The sequence below is a fragment of the Chinchilla lanigera genome, unplaced genomic scaffold, assembly GCF_000276665.1.
Source record: "Chinchilla lanigera isolate Chin_1 unplaced genomic scaffold, ChiLan1.0 scaffold00033, whole genome shotgun sequence".
In the NCBI taxonomy this organism is placed as follows: domain Eukaryota; kingdom Metazoa; phylum Chordata; class Mammalia; order Rodentia; family Chinchillidae; genus Chinchilla; species Chinchilla lanigera.
In genome coordinates this window covers 22374352-22397669 of record NW_004955434.1, presented here as the reverse complement: position 1 = coordinate 22397669, position 23318 = coordinate 22374352, and the positions used below count along the sequence as shown (strand labels likewise).

Genomic DNA, 23318 nt, shown 5'->3' with positions numbered 1-23318 from the left:
CTGGAGGAAGGCACCACTTAGCTTTGTTCCTCTGCCTGGGCTTTTTCCACGCAGAAGGGGCCTCTTTAGCTGGGTCGGGAGCCCAGTCTCTGAACGGAAGCTGTTAATGTGAAATGCTAAAGGCCTGCAATCGTTGTCTCCCAGAAGCATCGGTGCTTTTTAATTTAATGGTTCTCTGGTGTGTGAGAACCCTTTGGGAGAAATTGGATTCTCCAACCTCAGCACAGTGATTCTGACAAGAGTCAGCAGGGAAGAGGGGAGCATTTGGTTTTCTGCACTGTTTCCTTTGTTCCCACTTGATAAAATTGAGGCACGGATTTTTGTTTCTGTGGGAGCAAAGTAATAACCCAGAGCTTAGCCTATACCTGGCACACAGCAAGACTTCTGCAGATATTTGTGGAATAAACGGCAGATGGAGGTACTCTTGAAACAAATGTTTAGGGATTCTCTAAAGCACTTGAGATCCTGGTAAAGCTATTGTTTTTCTACTGCTTTTTGTTGGGCGCTCTTCTAAACTCCTTAATTTCTTTCATTGCTCATGATCATCTTTTTTAGGGACGAAGTGTTGTCATTTCCACCTCAACAGATGAGGAAATTGAGGTACAGAGGGACTAAAGGGACTTGCCTGAGATCACACAGCTAGCTCGTGGTGTGCGGAGATTTTGAAACAGTCCTCCTGAGGCCCCACATTTAATTACTGTAATAGATTTCCCTAGGCTGCTTTCATTTGGGTAGTAGAGTTTCTCCCCAAGGCTGTTAAAGGCCAGCTCTACTTTTAAAATGACAAGAAAAACAAAGATGTATTTGGAGATGCTGAGTTCTCAGCTTCCACAGCAATTAGCAGTGTAGAAGTGAAGTCATTTACACAATTGGTTTCCAACCATGGAAAAAGGGTGACTGTGAGGCAAAGCGGAGAGAAGTCTGAGTGAGGACAGATTTCTGTGCTGTTCTTGGGGCAGAATTTTATGGTTTTGAAGACAAAGTTGAAAGAGGAAAAGAAAGGCAGAACTGGGGTAGTAGGCGAGGCCTTTGCCCAGGAGTAAAATGACTTCGTCTGAGGTTGGCCCTTGAGCCTTACCCACTGGGGAGAATTCTTGTGGAGACAGACATGTCCCTTCTTGTCTGCGGGTGGGGAATTACTCTTCCAGGGCAATACAATAATGAGAACCCTGCAAAAGTATGTTGTCCATGAAACCAGCACCTTGGGAAAATAGAGCTGCTACACTAGAAAGCAAATGTAGACTCTTTCCTTGAGCTCTTAGGATAGAGGGCAGATGGCTTGCTCCTACGGGTACTGTGTGCTGGGGTCCTCTGGACTGTGGATTGTCTGCATTCTCTGGTGGTCCTTCTGCCCCCGTGAATGACTTTCAGTTCCACATAAAGCTGAGATAAAGCGCTGTGCCCACGAGGACTGACTTCAGAACAAATAGTCTACACATAAAATCGCACTTTGAATCTATTTTCAAACTGAACCTAAAATTGCAGGATGCGCATTTCATGAGGATAAGAGAGCTGTCTATTTTGAAACTTGATTTAAAAATAGTTCCAGAAAAATATTGAACTAGCCTGAGCACCTCCTGGGAAAACAAATGGCTCTTAACAATCTGAAGTTGTACTGTCGAGATTTTTATGAATGTGCAACATATGGATTAAATTACAAACATTTGAAAAAAATCAAATGACAAAAGACACTTGGCAGTTTTATTGAGTCTGAATTATTTGGAAAACAGTCCCAAGATAACTTGGAAATCTCAGATGGGGCCTACTTTTCAATCATGTTTGGAAAATGAAAGTTAGCTCCTCATGTAAGAAAAGACTGTCTCCAGTACGGTCTGCAGAAGTTAGGGTAAGAAAGTGTCTGCTCTTCTGATTTCTGAGAGGTTCCAAGTGAAGGAGCCCACAGTGGCTGTGCAGATCACTTCTTGTCCCCTCAGGGTGGTGGCCAGAGGGGCCGGCTTTACCCTCAGTTCGTGTCTGTCGGTCTCCCTCTTTCTATCTTCTTCCTAGTATGAGTTTTCACAGATGCGCTAAAACATGGACTATTTGCTTCATTCCCTAACTTTCAACTCACTTAATATCAATGCTGAATGAGATCTATTTTCTGAAGAATAATCTGTGATAATTAATAGTATATAGCATGATTCTTATGAGTACCATCTTCTACCCACGAACCTTATTTGTTCATAAGGTATTCTTATGAGTACCATCTTCCACCCACGAGAACCTGTTAGCTGTTTTAAAATCGTGTTACTGTTTAAGAACGATCACTTCTAAAAATAGTTTAAATTTTATTGCCAAGTATGGTGATGCATGCCTGAATCCCAGCACTTGGGAGGCTGAGGCAGGAGCATCGCTGAAAGTTTGAAGCTACCTGGGCTACATAGTGAATTCAAGGGCAGCCTGGACTACATTGTGAGACCCTGTCTCAAAAAAAAGTCTAAAATTTTGTTGAGCAGTGAATAAGAGAATGAGTGAAAGTACTCAAGGAAATAGAAAGCTCCTCTGCCGATTTCTATTGTTAAGCCTACAAGGGATTGAAGGGCTTGGCCATGGGTTCCTGGACAAGTAATCCAGGGCTCTTTAACTCCCATGGATAGAGCAACATATCAAAGGCCAAACACAGACACAAGTGTTTTCCAAGAGTATCTTGGGATTTTGGACAAAATAGTATAAAATGTTGGACATCACAGGTTTTACTTGAGACTTATAAATGCTGAGGCCTCTTATCAATAAATGATGGGGGCGGGACCTGAACCTCTATCTCCTGATATAGTTCTAGCACTGTCGGTTCCAGAGTACATTCCTTAACCCTGTAAAACTCTGAGACTTCTCACCTGCCATTAAATACGGAGCAGGGGTTTACAAATTGGAGATATATCATATGTTTGAGGTTTAAATTAAACTATATAAATATGCTTTTAAATAATGAACATGAAAATGCCTTACATTTTATTTTGCATGAGTGCCATTTATTATAGACCCTTATTACTATGTGAATTATTCATTTACATATACACATTACTAAACAGGGTCATCAACACAAAACATGTATGTTTTTCTTTGTGGTGTCTTAAGGGTTGTTTGGAGTACTTTTGACTGTATTCATTATGTGCCTTATACCCCAGCTTCAGTCCTGTGTGACTGAAGTCCATGTGAGATGTGACTCCATTGACACTGTCACAGGTTAAAGAGACTGATCCCTCTTCACCAGCAAAGAACACTCTTTCTACCAGTCCTACCCAATTTGTTTCTCTCTGCTTCTGTGTGTAACACACTAAAAAGTTTGCGGTAGGAAATAAAAAGGCAATAGAAGCAAAAATGTGCTGACATTTCTGGGTAAAGGCAGGGTGAGGCTGTTAGCTCCAAGGAAGTCTATTTTCTGCCAGAGTAAGTTGATCAAGAAAATGAACGTTTTAAGTGCTGCCCTGTCTCCTCGAGTTTCTGAGGCATTGCTATTGTTTGTATCCTTGGATAGAGGCCAGGATCAGGGAGCTAAATTGTAAATATTTGGGAGTAATTTTAGGGTTAAATCTTCCTTTCTTCTCTTGTGAGAAAAACTGATAATTCAGAAAAGTAGTCTAACTTAGTCCAAAGGACAGTTACAGAGAATGTAAATTTCAAGTGCAGGATGATAATTTTGGCTGCCAGAGATCACTCATGCTATTTCTTTACTCGTGCTATGCTATATTTTCCTTTTTTGGAAGGACTTCTGTGTTTGGTGTCTGTCTGTTATTCATCCTTTACAACACAGCTTTGGCACTGCCTTCTCCAGGAAACTCTCCTGACCAATGACTCTACTTTAGATGCCTCCATTCCAGCTTCCATGGTACTTCTGGGCAGAATGCTGTGATAAGATGTACTTGTTGCCCAGTACCTGGCTCAGAGTAAACAATACATGTATACTGAGGGGCTAATTACTGAGTAGATAAGTAATGCTGTTGAATATCCCAGTGACCCCAATTAAGGTTGAACATCAAGAAGAAGTTTTGCTCTTTCCTTATTACATTTCAAAAATTGATTGTGCTTTTGGAAAAAGAAAATAAACACATTCCCCCCAAAAGTGAAAAACATGAGTATATTTTAGAGTTTGGAGCCTGAAGTTTTACAAACAAAATTTTAGACTTTTTTTTGAGACAGGGTCTCACAATGTAGTCCAGGCTGCCCTTGAATTCACTATGTAGCCCAGGTAGCTTCAAACTTTCAGTGATGCTCCTGCCTCAGCCTCCCAAGTGCTGGGATTCAGGCATGCATCACCATACTTGGCAATAAAATTTAAACTATTTTTAGAAGTGATCGTTCTTAAACAGTAACACGATTTTAAAACAGCTAACAGGTTCTCCCACACCTTACATCGTGGGTGGAAGATGGTACTCATAAGAATAAGTTTTACCCGAAGGTAAACTTTTATCCACATTCTAGAAAATTCAATTAAAAATACATAAAAATCTGTAATGATCGTATTGCCTTGACAAACATGTTTAGCCTGAGTCTATTATTTTTTAACCTCATTTGCATGTTTATAGTTTCCTAGGTAGTTGCAAATCCGCTGTGGTTATCATTTAAGTGGAGATATAATTGTTTGTTAGGGATCTTCCATATAGTAGGCATAGTGGTAAACTCTGTATATATTAATTCAGTTGGTGTGTACGATGACCTCATGTGCTAGAGTCATTATCTTCATAATGTGGATAGAACAGCTCAGGATAAGCTAAGAGATAGTGGAGTAAGTGGCAGAAATAGGTTTAAGCTGACATCTGATTAACTAATTAGAAATAAAATTTTAAACTAAATTGAAATTAATTACAAATTAAATTCTAAAATAAATAAAAATGTTTCACTAGGTGAAATATTTTGGATGAATTTATTAAGACTGAGGTTTGCATGAGTTTTAATAGTTGTGGCTGAGTTAATCTCCAGAAGGGTTGGGAGAATCAATTCATAGTCTTCACCAGCAGCCTGTAAATTTCTTGGGAGAATTTTAATCTTATCTCCCTGACCTCAGACCTTAGCACAATGTCAGGTACATGGAGGCCTTTAAACAGATGTCTACTCAGTGAATTATTGTATAAATGGGTACTATCCCTTGTAATGCAGTACCTAAGAAATACACAAACTTACCAAAGGCAGTGTATTGGTTAGGGAATGAATCAGTAGAATATGTATGTGTATACGTATGTGTATATACATAATTATGCAGGAGATTTATTAGGCAGACTTACAAAGTCAGAGATAGGAGACGCCATAATGGCTACCTGTGCTCGAAGTTTTCTCCAAAGAGCCAAGTATCCAGGAGCTGCTCAGACTAAGAAACTGGAGGCCATGTGAACATGTATCTGTCAAAATTCCCTCTGAGAAGCAGGCCAGTAGGAGACGTGTGTGTGTGTGTGTGTGTGTGTGTGTGTGTGTGTGTGTGTTACTTCTTGCCAGGAGGCTGGCTAAGCAAGTCTGAAGTCCGTAAGGCCAGCTGATAGGAAGAGAAGATCATGAAACAGCTGGAACTTCAAACGTGAACCAAAATCATTGACCTAAGAAAAAATTTTTTTTCTTTCCTTGAAAATGTCAGCCCTGCTTTTGAGGTCTGTCAATCAATTGAGTCAGGCTCACCAAGAATAATATCCCTTCTTCAAAGTATGAACTCTGTCCCTTCATAGCAGCACTTGAACTCAAGTTTGTTTGATTAATTGGAGGACTGTCACCTCGCCAAGTAGAAAAATAAAAACATCAAATCACAAAATGTGAATTAAGCCATATTCAGATATCTTAATTTAATTATGTTAAATTCACAACTAAACAAAAGTACATGACTCACTTTTCTTTTGAGACATTAGCTAATTTTTCTCAACAGTATAATGAAGTTTACAAATTAAACCCAAATACTTAGGCTCTAGCACTTAATATTTTAGAAGTTATAACTCACATAGCCATAAATAGTCCTTTCTGGCCGCAAGGATTTACATGTATGGTATGGGAAGAAGAAAACGTTCAGTTAACAGAGCTGTGGGCAGAATGGAATTGGGAAATGCTTACTGGTCCTGCGCCCTAAAGTGGAGTATGAGAAGTAGCAGAGTGGGGCCCAAACCATTTGGGGTGAAATTTGAGGCCTTTATAAGATATTTGGATTTGTGTTTGATGAGGATAATGGTTAAGACAGCTGCAATCCCTTGACCCTTGTGGTATAGTCTCAGACCTATACTATGACAAAAATTCAGCAATCAAAAGACATTTCTAAACAACTTTGTTTTTCTCTGCAAACTTTGATTCGCAGCCTTAGCCAGTGTATTGGTTGTTGTCCTCTCTTTTTCTCCTTCTGCACAGGGAAGTAACCAGTAACTATTTTAACCAACCAGGACAAGGGAGATATACGCTTAATTGTTTGATCAGTCTTACATGCCTATGTCGGGTGACCTGAGCAGCTACTTTGAAGATAACAACATGTGTTATGACAACTATTGTTAATTTCTTATCACCTTGTTTTGAAATCCAGTATCGTTTTTCATTGTTTTTTATTTTTTTTGTCTTTATTTGTTTTTCTCTTCTTTTTAAAATTAAAAAAAAAGTGGAGGACTGTGAACATTCACTCGCTGCTTTATTCTGCCTCATAATGGTAATAATTCAGCGTTAGTATCAAATAAAATTAGCTGCATGGATACTAGAAAACTTAAAGTGAGAAAAATAACTAAAATATATTCAGTTGTGTGAAAGTGATACCAAACACACTTAATTATGTAAACTGTGTACCCTTTATGCCTTATTACCCAAAGTTATGGTCAGGATCATGCACCCCATCAGCTATGTGCATCGGATTGACCTGGCGGTGAATTCCGTTCTAAAGACAGTAACCTGGTACAGTCCATCCTCTAACTTGCTTCTTTTGCTCAGAGGTCTGCACAAACTGTCTGGTCATTTGCTTATAAATTTAAAAAATTTAGAGGGACCCTCACGCGGCTTCTAACTGCTACCCCTCCGCACTCCTGCAAGGCTCTCCAGCTCTCTTCCCCTCTTCCCTTCCAATCTGTTCCACCCACTGGAATGTAAATCATCAAAAGCTTCCTGTAACTTACAGCTTTCCCCCAGCACATGAAAGCTTCTGAAGGGCAGTCTTTAGGCCTTTCAGTGCTTGCTATGACAAAGCTAAGTTTTTCTTTAAACAGGGAATCTGGTTGAAGCATCTTCCTTGAAGCCCTGGGGCTTTTCCTGAGGAAGCTGAAGCGCAAAATAGTTTTGTTTCCCAAGGCATATCCTGACAGATGCCATTTTCCCTCTGTGCAGACTCTTTGCTACTTTGCACTCAACGTTTACTTCTCTGCCTGTGATTCAGCCTTCACTCAGTCCTCAAGGGTGGACTAGCTGCTCAGAGCTCACATTTTAGAAAAAGGAGAAATCTCAGGCTACTGTTCTTTAATAATAATAATAGTAATTATTATTATTACTGTTTGCTCTTGTGAGGGTCCAGCCCTCACAAGAGATAACAAGGGCAGTGCAGGCCCTGGGTAGTGGGAAGCCAATGGGCTCAGCTTCTGGGTGCCCAGCCTGACTCATAACTCATGATGGGGTCAGAAGTTTGCTCTGAGGACAGACAGTGGTGTGGGCTTGGGGCATCAGCTTCCGTGGGGGAAATGCCAAGGGTCTTTGCTTCCATTGTGTGTTTTGTGGAGGAAGTGGGGCAGCAGGGGCATGTATTGTTGCCTTTTCAAGCAAGCCCTGCTTTGCAGACCCCCTTTTGTAAACAGGAAGGGCCTGTATTTTTTGTATCAGAGCCCACATTCTAGAAAAAGGGGAAACCTCAGGCTATTGTTCCTCATCGTTATCATCATCTGCTCAAGGTCACTTGGCTCTTCTCGCCCCGAGAGAAGATAACAAGGGCAGAGCAGACCCTGACGAAGTGCTGGCAGGAACAGAACGCAAGGGCTGGCTTTACAGCAGGTGTTTTACATGGTGTTGGGATGTCAGGCGGGTGCCCATCATGGGAGGCGGGTGACAGGACAAAGCGTCTTGGGTAATTTTTTCCTCACTGTACAATTTTCACATGGTTCTGAGCCACCATGGCCTCTCACCTGGAGCCCAACACGCTGGTCTCCCAGCTGGCCTCCAAACTGAGCGACTTGCAATGCGTTCCCCTTGAGCGTCCAGACTGCGGTCTTTCTAAAGCGGTCAGATCGTATCTCCTCCTGCCTGAAGCGCCTCAGCAGCCTCCCTGTACATGTCCCAGCCTTCTGGTCTGACTCGCGCCTGGCTGGCCCACCTCACAGCTTCCTCTCTCCCTCTTCATTCAGCGCTGGCGCCTGGCCTTCTCTGACTTGTTCTCTGACTTGTTCTCTGACTCCTCCCTCCTGAACTCTGTATCTCAGCTCAGAGAGTCACCTCTGAGGGTCTTTCTCAGCCATGCCCGCTAAACTAGATTTCCTTCTCCGCCTGTCACTTTTCTGCCAACCTCTTGTTTTCCTTGTAGTGCTGGAAACTTGTGAAATTCTCTTTCATTTCTTTACTTCTTTTCTCTTTTCTATGCTTTAAGTTCCTTGAGAATTGATACCTCATTTGTCTTATTCACCATGAAATTTCTATTGTCAAATACAGTGTTGCCTATAGGCTTGGAGTCTCACAAGTGTTTTGTTGTTGTTGCTGATTTTTTGTCTTTTTGAGACAGGGTCTCGCTATGCAGTTCAGGCTGGCCTTGAGCTCACTTTATAGCCCAGGCTGGTCTCCAACGTGCAGTGATCCTCCTGCCTCAGCCTCCCAAGTGCTGGGATTACAGGTATGCACCACCCCGACCAGCTTCACAAGTGTTTAAAAAATAAATATTTCTGGAACACAGTTATAAACTATTCTTAGAATTATGTACAGGAAAATTGGTTGCCATACAAATGGCCAAGGTCTGTGGCAGAGGATTAAGTTCTAGATTCAAAAGGGAGAAATATTTTTTTTATACCAGCTTCAAGTCAGAAGAAACTGAGAATTGCAGGCCCCAAGCAAAGCAAAACTAAAACATTGCTAGGAAATCTTATGTGTGACGTAAAGTACCAATAACATAAGATTTACCGTCAGTGACCTTTAGCATCCTCACAACACTGCACAGCCGTTACCTGTGTCTAGCTCCTAAAGTCTTCAGGACCCAAAACAAGCCTTGCACTCACTGGCGTCTCACCGCCCTTCTCCAGCTCTTGGCCATCACTAGCCCGCGTTCTGAGTTTGCAGGTTTGCTGATTCTCAGTACTTCATACGTGTGACCGATGAAACGCTGTGGCCTTCGCATGTTGTCCTCGAGATGCTTCTGTGTTGTAGTATGTGTCACCATGTCATTCCTTGTTTTAGGAGTGAATCCTGTCATCTGTAGAGGTGTACTGGAGCTTGTTTATCCATCATATGGCTGAGATTTGGGTTGTTTCTGCCTTTTGATTATTGTGAATAGTGTTATATGAATATTTGCATACGAGTTTTTATTGGAACATCTGTTTTTAATTTCTTTTGTTAAATACCAGAGACGGGGTTGCTGGTTCACATGGAAACGAAGAGCAACCAAACGGTTCTTAGTAATGGCTGCACCTCATTCCATTTCTAGCAGCAAATAAGAGGAGTAAATTTCCCATACTGTCCTCACCAACTTGTGCCCAGGTTTTAGTTGTAACTATCCGACTGGGTGTTAAGTTGTGTCTCATTAGGGCTTTGATTCAAATTCTCCTAAATGATATGGAGCAACCTTTCATGTACCTGTTGACCATTTATATGGCCATTTCTCCCAGGAGAAATGTATACCTCAATCCTTAGTCATTTTTAAAGGTTGTTTTCCTGTTTGTTATTGAGCTGTGACTGATATTCAGCACCATCATGTATGTTTTTTAAAAAGAATTTTTTCTGTTCTGTGGATTGTCTTTTCAAGTTTCAAACTTGAGGAACTATGTGTATTTTTTCCTTGTAGTGTGCTTTGAAGCATGAAACTTTTTTGGTGAATTCCATTTGATATATTTATTTTAGCCCATGTTCTTGGTGCACTGTGTAAAAATTCTTCACCAAATTAAAATGAATATTTACCCCTATTTTTTTTTTTTTCAAAAAAAGAAACAATTTATTACCATATGGTGTAAGGTAAAGGTCAAACTTCATTTTTAGCAGGTAGATGTCTGATTGTCCACATACTACCTCTTTAAGAAAGTGTCCTTTTATCCATGTTAAAATCAATTGCCCATAGATAAATAGATTTGTTTTAACATTCTCAGTCATATAGAAAATATTACTTTACACTATAATTTTTTTAAATTCTGCATAAAGAAGCCTTTGAAAATTCTAAGCAACCTTTTGAATTATAGTACATACTGATTAATCTGGTTTTAACATATTACAGTATTCCAGCCAATAGTCAAGTAATTTATAATTACTCTAGCTTTGAGATCACAATCTCCCTCTGAAATGATATGGACATTATTATTAGCTGTAACAATAATAGAAATTCTACACCACCCTTATTTACATGAATCTTAGCCTTTTATGACATATGATCCAATGATAAATACTGTACTAATGTATCTCTCAAGACCTGATCTTTTCATATGATGATATTTGAAGAAGACATCTCTTCCCCTCCAGTTCCTCCACAATCCTAAGAACTAAACAATGTACAGAAGGGAGAAGAAAAAATATATGGAATACACTATTTAGTATCTACAACACACAAATCACCTGCCTCTTTTACCCTTTCTTTTACCACAAAGACATACACAGCTGACCTGATCTGGGGATGTAAGTCCCACTGAAATCAAATTATTCCATTTCACGTGACTTATACTCTTGTTCTTGTAGCAGACATTGCTTACAGAGCTTCAGGCCCTGGAGTGGATTCTAGAATTGTAAGAATTAAGAGCTATTCTCCTTTCTGGAGGGATTCCCTATCTGATGAGGAATATAGACACCCGGGCATAGAGATACACTGTAATGTGATAATGATCCCATGAAAGCTATGTACAAGTTATTTGGAAAGCATGGGAAAGAGTTATTGATCTGCCCAGGGCTTCACAGTTCTGCCATTAGAGAGATTCTGAGTCTTAGAACTCTTTTTTCTTTATGTTCAATCTCATCGCTAAGAGAAACTTTTGAGCATTTATCCAAGCCTTAAAAATGTAACTCATTCTTTTTTTTTTAATTTTAAAAATAAAAGGAGGAAAACATTAACAGACTGACAACCTTTTACAAAATAGCAAAAGAACAGTACAGACAATACAGAGTTACAAACAAAGTGGTAGGAAATTAACAATGCTTGTTGGATTATATATTGATATCTTCAAAGTGGTTTCTCAGGAAAACAGAGACATGCAATATTGATCCATCAAGGACTCATTGACAGTTTCTTTCAGCAAAGAAATAGAAGACAGTAGAACAACTATTTTAGCTATCCTTTATATACATACATACAAAATTTCTCTTTCTTTCCTTTCTCTTTTCCCACATCCCAGTTGCCCTTTACCCTTGAGTGTTTTCCTATCATTTCACAGTGTCTATCATACCTCCTAGTTTAAATTAACTCTTTCAGGTTTTACACTAGTGAAACAATGCAGTGCTTGCCCATGCAGGTCTGAATTATTTCACTTATAAGTATGGTCTCTAGTTGTGACCATTTACCCATAAAAGCCTCTAATTGATCTTTCTTTATAACTGTGTAATATTCCATTATGTAAAAGTACCATAATTTTCTTATCCAGTCCTTGGCAGATGGACATTTGGGTTGCTTCCACATTTTACCAATTACAAATTGTGCTGCTATGAACATAGGTGCACATATATCACTGTGATATGATGTCTTTAGATTTTCTGGGAAAATACCCAGAAGGAGAATAGCTGGGTTGAATGGGACCTCCAGACTTAGTTTTCTGAGGAATCTCCAAACTGATTTCCACAGTGGTTTCACCAGTCTGCATTCCCACCAGCAGTGGAGAAGGGTTCCTATTTCTCCACAGCCTCGCCAGCATTTGTTATGGGTTGACTTCTTAATGCTAGCCATTCTTACTGGGGTAAAGTGGAATCTCAGTGTTGTTTTAATTTGCATTTCTCAAATGACTAATGATGTTGAACATTTTCTCGTATATTTATTTGCCATTTGTATTTCCTTATCTGAGAAGTGTGTATTCATCTCAGCTGCCCATTTTTGGAAAAGAAAACCCACAAACTTGGAAAAAATTCTAGCTGACTGTCCCTCAGACTAAAGTCTTCTATGTAGAACATATAAAGAAGTAACTCATTCATTAAAGGATAAGTAAAAGAAAGAACCTGATGCAGCTTGGGGTAAGAAGAGATAAAAACTCCCAAGGGTTAATTGGTGGGAAGCATTACATGCAGCAGTAGAATTTGGAGATGACCCTGCAGGACACTAGGATCATGGACCATATATAAACTTGGGTTGACGGCAGAAATGAGGGACAAAATCACCTGAAAAATTACTGGTATGTTCTAAGAAATGCAGTAGAAAATGAGGTGAGAAGTAGGAAGACATTGTGGGAGATTTTCGTATTTATAGAACAAGAGGTGACTGAGAAATACTTAACTAGGAGTACTTGATCTGGGGCAGAATGTCCCTGTGGACACAGAGGTGATGAGCCCCAGAGACATTCTGGAGGTGAAATTGGCAGAACTGGTGGCTGAGAGTAGAAGCTGGGCTTGACGGGGAGTGAGGCCGTTTCCGTTGTGAGGAACTGTGCTTAGGACACTCACCCAGGCCGTGGGGGATATGGAAGGGGGACAGGGCTGGGTCATGTGGTGAGGAGAGCATGCAGAAAGATAAAAAATCAGTGAAGGACTTGTAACCAGATTAAAATCCTGAATCCCTGGTCTCTTGCTCATGGAGAGTCCCAAAAAGAGAACCATCAGAAAATCTGGCTAAAAGAAAGCTTTCTATTAGCTATGGACTTAACTTCCCTGCCCTGGGGTATTTAAACAATACTGGTACCCAACTGAGTCTTATAAAGCAATCACGCCCATTTGAAAATTTTATTTATTAAGTATTTAATATTAATCATGGCTGATATTGCTATGTTCTTGGCATTACATTACACTTTATGTATCATTGCACAGCCATTTTATGTAGAAGAAATGATTTATTATGATTCTTATTTGGCAAAATCTGTGTCTCAAAAAGGTAAAGTAACTTCAAGGCAATAGATCTGAGTGGCAGAGGCAGGCAGGGCTTGAGACTGATTTCTCTGTGTAGAACCCACATTTAACTACACGGCCAATATTTCTTAGATTGTTGCCCTACAATTTACCAGCTGATTATGATATCAATGTGTATCAAGTAGCCTTAAAAATAAAAACCTAGAAATATCAGCATGCAGCACATATTATAGTTAGTTGTTGTTTTGTGAGGCTTTTGTTTCACAGCACATACACACACACACAAAGGATTGTAACATGGGTTTGTCCAGTGTCCAGCACGGCAGTGAGTGTGGGCAGGAAGTATTCTACAAAAAGAAATCCCTTCAGTTTGGGACTGTAGAAAAAATCACAAGGAGATATTTTTACAATTTTTACTGAACCTTTAAGAATGGTAAGATTTGAATAGACAGAGAACAGGGTCATGCTGGGGGCGTACCTATTACATTTCACACGAAATGTGTTTGTTTCCCAAGGATCATCCTAGAAATTATATTTTTGGGACAAGCTAAATGAAAAGGTGCAAGGAAGGGAATGGGCATGGAGCGCCTACATAGTAGGCATCAGCTGATTTTTAGCCCGATAGTGTCCGTTTCCTCTTCTCATAAGTATCTCCAGTTCCTTGGAGAAATTAGCTTTTTTGCTGTGGGGGAAAAACAGAGTATTATTATGGTGGAATAATAACAACCTCCTCCAATTGTCATGGGACTAAAACTGGCTGTAGTTCATTCATTTCTGTGCTGACTGCCTGATGTTGAACTAACTGATGCTTCTTCCCCTCCAGATAGCATGCTTTGTGCTCCTTCATAAAAGTACGTCTAACCTGCCCCCATCTCTTTTCCTGCTAATAAATATCTCTGACCTTAAGTTAGAACCCCAACTGCAGCCACGACTGGTGTTTTCTGACGTTATCTCAGCGAACATCTCCACCTCATAGCTGAACTTTAAATCTGCTACGGAGAAGGAAACAGGCTCAGAGGGAGGTCTCCCCGGGAAGAGATGGACCTGGAGACTGAAGCCAGCTCTGACTGAGAGCAATGTTTTCATTTTTCTATCAGTTCCTCTCCAGAATTGGATGCACTTTGTGCTTACAAGTTTTATGACTTTAAGGAGTCCTCTCAGTTGTTAAAATGACTAAAAATGTAAATGATTGCCTTAATACAAAAAGGATGTTTTCTTAAAATAAAAGTTAGACTCAAACTGAAGTTTCCTGATCTTGAGAAAAAAAATAATCAACAAGACTGAGCCTTCTCATTCTTTCAGAATGTTTACTGGGGATTCTGGGCAGGGGCTTGGATAATTGAAAGGATTAGAATGAGGGGATGAAGGAGAGAGAGGAAAGCTTCCCTCTGGCAGAAAGGGAACCTGAGCTATGGAAAACATTTCCTGGGAAAGCAGAAAATGTGGGTGAAGCAAGAATCGTTGTTAAAGACATTAAGAGAAGGGTGAGGGTGGGGTGCAGGGAAGGAGGAGGAGGCAAGTGAAATCTACAGAAGAAAAAAATGAGAGATGAAATCAAGGTTGGTCTGGTTTTAATTTGTGAACTGAAAAACCCATGAAAGCTGTTGTAGGCATGAATATCCCCTCTGTAATGTAAGTAACTGAAACCAGTTCAGAATGCATTCTTCTCTCCTCTTCCTAAAAATATGATATACCCTACAGATAGAGGCAACTCCAGTGCAGTTCCCTGCCTTTTGCCCCACATTCTCCTTGTCCTCTCCCACAGTATTTCTGTTTCTGTCTACAGTTTAGAACTGGTGTAATTAGGGGAACTAAGAACTTGCGTGAACCTAGAGTACATGCATTCAGCTGGGCTGTCAGACCAAAAAGACAACGACAAGCAGCAGACGAACTCAAGTCCTCTTTGAAGATTCTTTTTGAAAACTTTTGATCCCTAAGACTTCCCCTTTCCAGCACATTCCCTGAATTTGGACTGAGAAAGAGTTTGTTCAGTTGTATTCAAATGTATTTTAAAACTTTTTCCTTACTGAATTCTGAGAAGAATTTAGGGATGATTGTGTAAGCATGCCTGGTGAATGTCTCTTCAGAAAGTTAATCTTGTGGTTGACTGCATCGGTAATCAACTGAATGAACTAGAAAGAATTTCCACATGATAATTAGGAGATGAGTAGCATGACAGAAAAATGGTTCAAGGCATGATAAAATTTTCAAAGACACGAAAATGTTTTCACACACATATGAAGAGATGCTTAACCTAATCAAGGTATTACAAACTGAAGTGACAGAGCAATAGGTTTTAACACCAGTGTCTTGATAAAAATTAAAGATTCAGTCAATATTAAAAGTTGAAATGGATGCAGAATAACAAGAACCCTCATACAGAGTTGGCAAGTTGGTAGATGTGGACAGGTCACGTCACTTTGGTGAGGTATGTTTCGATAAAGTAAATGTATATAATGCAAGGTACTCAAATTTAGGCAAGTCTGTATAACTGGACACATCATCCCAGAAACTGTATTTTGTTATGCAAAAAAATAGGAAAAAACCTGCAGGTCTGTGTTAGTCAGTGTTCTTTAACTGCAAAAATACCTGAGATGAAGTGACTTAGAGGAAGGATTTCTTTTGGCTCATAGCTCTGAAGGTTCTAGTGTACGATCAAGCGGGCCTGTTGCTTTCGGACCTGTGATGAGACAGCAGACCATGGCAGGGAGCACATGGGGGACCAAAGCATCTCACCCAGTGATAGCTGGGAATTGAAAACTGAGGAGATGGAGGCACTGGAATCCCACAGTCCCCCTGGAGGGCCTGCCCCTCATTATTGAAAACTGCTCATTGGGCCTGGATCTTAGAGTCCCCACTACCTTCCCATAGTGCCAAGCTGGGGACCAACTTTGGGGCTCTTTTCGGATCCGAACTATAGCAGGATCCAATAGTAGAATGCTACGTGAATTGTGCTATAATGCATGAGAAACTACAGCACATCCCTCAACATGAATAAATCTCAAAACTACAGTGTTGTGCCAAAGACATTCTAGGAGAAATAGCCAACGTGATTCCACTTACATCAAGCCTATAAACGGGTAAACTTTAAAAAGTAAATCATCAAAGATGTACAGATAGGGCCGGAGATACAGCTCAGTGGCACAGTGCCTGTCTGGCAAGTGCAAGGTCCTGAGTTTCATTCCCAGTACCAAAAAAAAAAAAAAAATGATGCATAGGTAGCTGACAATGTTAGGAAGAAAGGCATGTACTAAGGACACACGATCAACATGATGGCTCTCTCTGTAAGGTAAGCAAGGTGCACAGAGGTAAGGGGCACATTTTAAAAAGGTATTTATTATGCTTTATTGTTAAACTGAGTGATGGTAAACACATATCTGTCTTGGGGCTGGGGATATAGCTCAGTGGCATAAGCACCTGCCTGGCAAGTGTAAGGTCCTGAATTCGATTCCCAGGGCTGCGGATTTAGCTCAGCGGCACAGCGCCTGCCTGGCAAGCACAAGGTTGTGAGCTCAATTCCCGGTACCAGAAAAAGACAAAAAAAACCTGAATTTGATTCCCAGTACTAAAAACACAAAAAACAAAAAACAAAAAACAAAAAAACCAGATGTCTGTCTTGTTGCTGTTTATCTGTTTGTGTTTTATATTCCTCTTTATGTATAAAATATTTCATAATGTTTTGAAAAGAAAGATGTAAGTAATGCAACATGAAAGACTGATGATGGAAGTGAGTCTATTTCAAACTTCCAGACAGGTGTTGTAGGAAATTTCTGTTAAGGACATCACCCGGCTCACCTCTCTTGGGGCTATGGAGACTACGTGGCCCGATGAATCAGTCTACGGCCTTGACTCAGGAGCTCTTGGCTGGCTATTGGTGGTACCAGCCCTGACCTGGCGCAGTTCTCTTGCACATGGTATAGTGCTGTAAAGAAGCTATGTAGGCTCGAGGAAAGGAGCAAGGCCCTGCCTGCGTGAAATGGTGTGAGCCCCTTTCTGCTGGGGCCGTGCTGAAAACTGGAGTGCTAAAGGTGAGGCATAGCCTTCCCCATTTTTCTGAGGCTCTCAGAATAAAACAGTCAAGGGATGAATTAGATCTATTATTGTGATACATTTAAAATCTTTAAATAGAATAAATTATTTCTAATATTCAGAAAATACACTATAATATTAACACAATATTCATTTGATTTATAAGAAAACACCAACTATTAATGTGTAAGAGTGTGCAAGCTAATAATTAGACTAGTTTTAAATCGTCTTGTGTCTCTGTGACTGCAGATATAGCTCATATGAACAACATTAGAAATCTAAATTTGAGACAACAGATCTCTTGCCACAACTCCTACCTTCTGCATGTGCTAGGTAATGATTTACATTCTAGACAAAATTTCAAAACAGGACCTATGATTTTGCTTCATGAAGATGATGTTACTAGTGTTCAGAGAAAGTCTCAGAAATAGGCTTAAAAATAAGTACAGTTAGGCAGACAAGGCTTCAAATTCTGGCTTTGTCATTTCCTGCTGGTTTGGCTCTTGTCAAATCATACCCCTTCTCTGGATTTCAGTTTTTGCAATTGTTAAATAGGCATTTGGAGCCACATTTCAATAGAGTTTAAAAAACTGAGTATTATGTATGTTTATTGGCTCAAATAGTGAGTTCCCTGAGGACAAAACTCATGTCTAATTCATTTTTTAATAATCTCATAGCACATCATGCTGGTGCTTTTAAAGGAACTCTATGGATTGGGCTTTTTACACTGGTTATCCATGAAAACCTTATGAAAAACTTATAAAATTGTTCTTAGCACTTCACTGGGGGTCAGAGATGAAGGTAGTTGCCCACTAGTGAATGGTTGGATTTGATTCTAGATCTGTGTTCTCTCTACCACATGGTGATTCTGCTTCCAGGTGTGTTCAGTATATGTTTTTTTAAATGTATTTGATGGTCTTATTTTCAGTAAACAGATCTTCCCTTGGGTCACTCACAGTTCCTGTCTTTTAACTTCTCTTCTGAAAGTGCTAAGAACTCTGTGGAGTATTATTACCAAAAATAAGCTGGTTTGTTACCAGATCAGCTTAGGCAGAGGTCTATGACCCTAAGAAAGAGAGCCTAGAGCATGTTAAACTTTTATGGAGTGAGAGAATTATGAGATTTCTAGTATACAGTGTACCTGTGGGTAGTCAGGTTTTAGAACTGAGCCATACCACATGAGAAGTGGGAGTGGGGGGGAGTGAATGAAAACTGGCACAAAAGCATTAGGTTTGTGACAAAGGAAGAGGGTAGGGGTCAGGTGTAAGACGCAGGGATAGATTTAGTGGCAATACGGCTCTTGAAGAAAGGCACCAAAATGTAGTTGGCTGTGGGAGTAGAAATTTGGATGTTTAAATTTTTTTCCTCTATTCTTTTGTACACAAAAATGTTATGATGAGAAGTTCTATATCATGAAGAAATAAAAACCTAAGGACCTTTGCTTTTAATGAAAGTAACACGTATCTTTTTTTCTCTACAGGTTGGCAGTACAGAATTGCAATCTTTTTTCAAGCCTGTGAGAACCTTGAAAATATTCTAGTCTGAATGCCTTTGCTTACTATTATAAAAACCACGACATCCTCTTGCCTTCTGTATCCAGGGCATTTTGCCAAACAGGGTAAATCAAGAGGAAGAACAGATGACCAGAAGACGTACTGGGAGGAAAATTACAATGGAACGCACATGTGCAAAGGATGGTTTTAAAGTATTAGGCTATTATCTTCTTGAAAGTAAATCCATAAGACCACACTTCATACTATCCTTTGTGCTAAAGACACTCTTCATGTTTTAAGCCTAATAATCAGGGAAAGAAAAGAATGGAAGGTTCTGACTAGTTAGGTGTGGCATTTTCGGAATACCAGTTAGTATTATACTTTGTGAGTACTGTCTTCAATATTTGTACTAATAATTTCTTGTTCTAGCCTCAAACTCAATTCGACCATAGTTCATGTTCTAATTTTTCTTAATCCACTTATTTTCTAAGTGAAAGTTAAAAATACCGATGTTGTCTTTAGAGGAGAATAAATTCAATCACTCCTTATGACACATGTGACTTTAATGATTACTCTCGTTTATTGTTTGCCCTATACTAAGCACTTTACTGGCATCATCTCAATCCACAAATGACCCTGTGAGACTGTACATTTTCCATTGCACAATGGAAGAAAATATGATACGGAGAAGTTTAGTAATTTTTCTAATACCCCATGCATTTAAGTTTAATTGTGATGTGGGAATTTAGATCTGCCTGATTCTAAGTCCATGATCTTGATTACTTGTACCTTTTACTTGGACAAGTTATTTAATTAACCTGAGACTTAGTTTTGTTATCTGAATAATGGGGAAATTATATCTTTCAGTTTTGTTCTGAGAAGAAAAATCAATAAACTTTGGTCTGAATGCTCAGGTCCCCTCAAAATTCTTATGTTGAAATCTAACCTCAAAGTTGGTAGTGTTATGAGGTGGGGCCACGGAGGGGGTCAACTGATATACAGGGCACTTTGGTCCTCAGAACCAAACCTGGTTTCATGGACAGATGACCCATGCATCTACACAGAGATCCATGCCTAAACGAGCCTTGTGACACTACTGTCTTGAAATTCTCAAGAGTTTTTGAGCAAGGAGCCCCTATTTTCGTTTTGTGCTTACTCCAGCAGTTGAATCTTGTTGCATAGTTCCTACACATTGAATAATTTAAGAAACAAATTCCTTTTCTTTTACTTTCACCAGCTATACATTGGAGTACGTAGCAATATGGTATATGAGTGAACTGTCAAACACTACACCCTTGGGCTCAGAAGATGGGCTTACTCTTCAGCCTAAGTAAACCCTGAGCACTGGATACTCCTTTCGTAACCAAGTAATAGTTTAAGATATGTTCACAATGAAGCAAGGGGGATGGGATTTGGAGCTCTAGAGTCCATCAGACCCTGTGCACACTTCACCACTGCCTTTACTAGCCTAGCTATTTGATCATCTTGCTGCAAGGCACAGTGGCACTATTTTTGGCTGACCACAGTAGAAGGTGGTAGGTGGGGCAATGAGTCACTGCCACAGGACATTTCTAGCCTAATCCACCCAGATGACATGGGGGTAGGAGGCTGGATTTCCCTCCCGGGTGATGGAGATGTGTTCCTGGGAGATGAAAGGAGGAAAAGAGTTGTGTTCAATTGTCAGAGGACACAGATTGGTATGCTGACAGAACTGATGCTATATTTGGGTATGAACAAGGCTTAACATGCCTGTGGCTGCTTTTGTTTCTCATTTCTCCCCAACGCTGGCTTACTAAAAATGACCCAAGTTACCTATTCTATTCAGCTTTCATTAAGCATAAAGGAAAACAACCCCTTTTCTGCTCTCTTATTCCAGAGTCAGTGAAATTGATCATGAAGTAGACGTGAGCATTTAGAACCGACTCATTCACCTGTACACACATCTGTTCTTGTTCTCCTTCTGCAGGTATTCAGAGAGCTTTTGCTTTGCACCATTTCATGGGACTATGACTGCATCCTAGACATGATCTCAGTGCTCAAGGAACTTTTCCTTATTGATTGAGAAAGAAAAGGTCCCCACACATCATGGTAGGTTCTGAGAAAGGACTGAGAGCAGAGAGTCTGTCGGAGAACTCACTATGGAGGAATCGGCCCCTGAGCTAAATCTGTTGCTGTAGTAAATGATGAGGCAAACTTGAGAGGAACACAAAACGTGGCGTTTCTCTCTGGGACTCTCTGGCAACGCTTGGAAATCGATGAATGCTCCTTTTGAGACCAGAGCTCATTAAGAGTATAAGGGTTTTAAGGCTTGCAGGCATTTAGAAAAGAGGAAGGTTCAAGAGAGCTGCAGCAAAGAGCAAAAGCTTTTGGATAAATGAGTGTCAAGAAGCATTTGGATAGATTTCGAGAAGTCAGACTAGTTAGTTAAATCGCTCCAGGGTGGGAGCAATTTATACAAAGGCACAATGAGTGCTAGGTTTCTCAAGTGGGAAATGGATTAGATATCACTAATTTTTTTTCAAACAAGGGACAAATATCTCGTCCTTGGGTCTTGAGACACTTCAGAATAAGCCTCAGTGTGGTCTGCCCTGTCGTGTGTGGCTTCTCATGAAGTATGTGCAGACCATAGGCATGAACAATAGCCGAGCTGTGTCTCGTGCAATACACTTTCCGTTCTGAGTTGGCGGCCTCAGTGTGTAATTTCCTCAGATAGAAAATCTTTCGTCTTGGGATTTTGCCAGAAATTACTTTCCCCCAATTAGATTCTAGTTTGCTGCAATCATTGCTTGAAAATTGTCTTAAATTGAAGCCATCCAATAGCCAATTTTGGAATGAAGAAAATGGGAGAAATTCAGCACTCCACAGACAGTCCATTCATCTGGTGTGTAGTCCAAGAGTAGAAACAGAACTCCTGATGCGTTCTAGTTTGGACGCAGGGTGCCAGTCTCTCTTGTCACGGTATTCTCCACCACGACATCCTTTGGTTTTAGCACAAATCACATCACCCATCAGAGGAAGTTCAATTTGACTGTGCCTTTGGAAACCAGGCTGACATGCTCAGCAGGTGCTTTTCTATTTCTTCTTCATAGGCACTTTCCAGGAAGGCTGGCCAGGTGGTGCTGCAGAATTGGGTCATCTTCTCGTTCATCAAACTGTGGTTCCACATCAGCTCTGTGAACAGACTATGCAGAGGAGGCGACTCCGCTGGTGGTTTAAGAATGCACAGAAGATCATGCACGTAATGTGTGCTCCTTCTATGTTTGAATGAACGAATGAGTGAATGAATATTGATGGAACTAAAATAGCCACTGGACCAAAGTGTTCTGTGAAACGCTTCTCCTTAAACTCCTATGGAGATTTTGTAATGGTGTATGGCATTCCTCTAGGATTCACCCTCCTGATTTACCTATAGAAGAATACTACCAAGCGATGCAGCTAAGATCCTTGGAACAAGTTTGCATTTTCACGTCTTGCTTGTAGACTTTGTTAGCCTAGATGCAGGGAGCCTTTAGCCTAGAGCCAGTTATGCCCACAGTGGAGGGGGCAATTGCCTTTGAACAGTCTTTCCTATACCGCAGGTACCGCGAGGCCATTCAGCTCACACCTTTCTCACACCGCCCTGCACACTCCTGACACCGAGCCTCTCAAAAGTCTCACGCTCCTCTCTCCAACCACTGGCTCCACCTGGAGTCTCTCCTCCTGGGATGTAGTCTGGAATCTCCTTCAGGCAAAAAGGGCACTCAGAGATCCTCTGAGAGTCCAGAACCCTGGACCAGGCCGCCTGCTGTCCAATGTTGGAAACTATTGTTTCATATTCTTTCTGATTACTTTAGTTGTTTGATGTGGAAATAGAAATCTGGTCATAGTTACTCCATCTTGACTGAAAGAGGAAGTCAGTGCATAAAAATTTATGTAAAAGACCATTCATCAAAGCATTACTGTTTATGAGGAGTAATTGGAAATAGCAAAAAGCATGACGAAAAAGGGAGACAGGAGATGGTGTAATACACTGTGGCGTCCGTGTAATGTGATATTTTACAGCCATTAAGAATTATGTTTTCAAAGAGTATTTACTGATGGGGGGTATAGTTATGACATTAAGTTTAATAAAAAACAGTATATGGAAATCTAATTTTATGATTTCAATTTTGCAAAAATGTACATAAAGACACTGTAATAGATGAGTAAATATACTTGATATAATTTATATTTCTTTGTTAACACATAATGAATATATATTAATGCCAATTTACAAGTTGAATGAGATAAAATAGCATAAATATATAATAAAACATAAATGTGCAATATATACTTACATTAACAAATATAACAAATAATAAATATATATTATACCAATATACTTATAGTAAATGACAGTATATGTTTGGCATAAATACATGTATTTATATATTTTAACAGTTATATAGAAAAAATACATAAATGGTCTTCAGTATAATAGACACACATATGCACATTTCACAAACATGTTCAGAGGAAAAAAGACTTGAAAGCAATACATTGAAGTGCTAACAGTGCTATATTTGACACATTTTTACAGTGAATACACAATAGGTACCTAGTAAAAATATCAATCAATATTTTAAAAAGACATTTAGTAAAGAACCAGGAATGCTAAATTTCAGTGTGTCAGATATTTATTGGACAATCTGTCTTTAATGAACCTAATCATCCTCATCATAACTA

The 23318-nt window shown here is 39.9% G+C and overlaps 1 long non-coding RNA gene across 3 annotated transcripts in view; it reads left to right on the top strand.

The window, feature by feature from the left end:
- LOC102029434 overlaps positions 1-22901 on the top strand; it is a 56985-nt gene extending 34084 nt beyond the window's left edge. The window contains exons 7-10 of one of the 3 annotated variants that reach the window (XR_001234823.1): positions 16843-17120; positions 18602-20580; positions 21704-21852; positions 22193-22901. This is a non-coding gene — a long non-coding RNA (uncharacterized LOC102029434). Of the gene's footprint in view, positions 1-16842; positions 17121-18601; positions 20703-21703 lie in introns of all 3 variants that reach the window. The other 2 variants (XR_001234822.1, XR_001234820.1) reach the window with 2 other exon arrangements.
- The last annotated feature ends 417 nt before the right edge of the window (positions 22902-23318 follow it).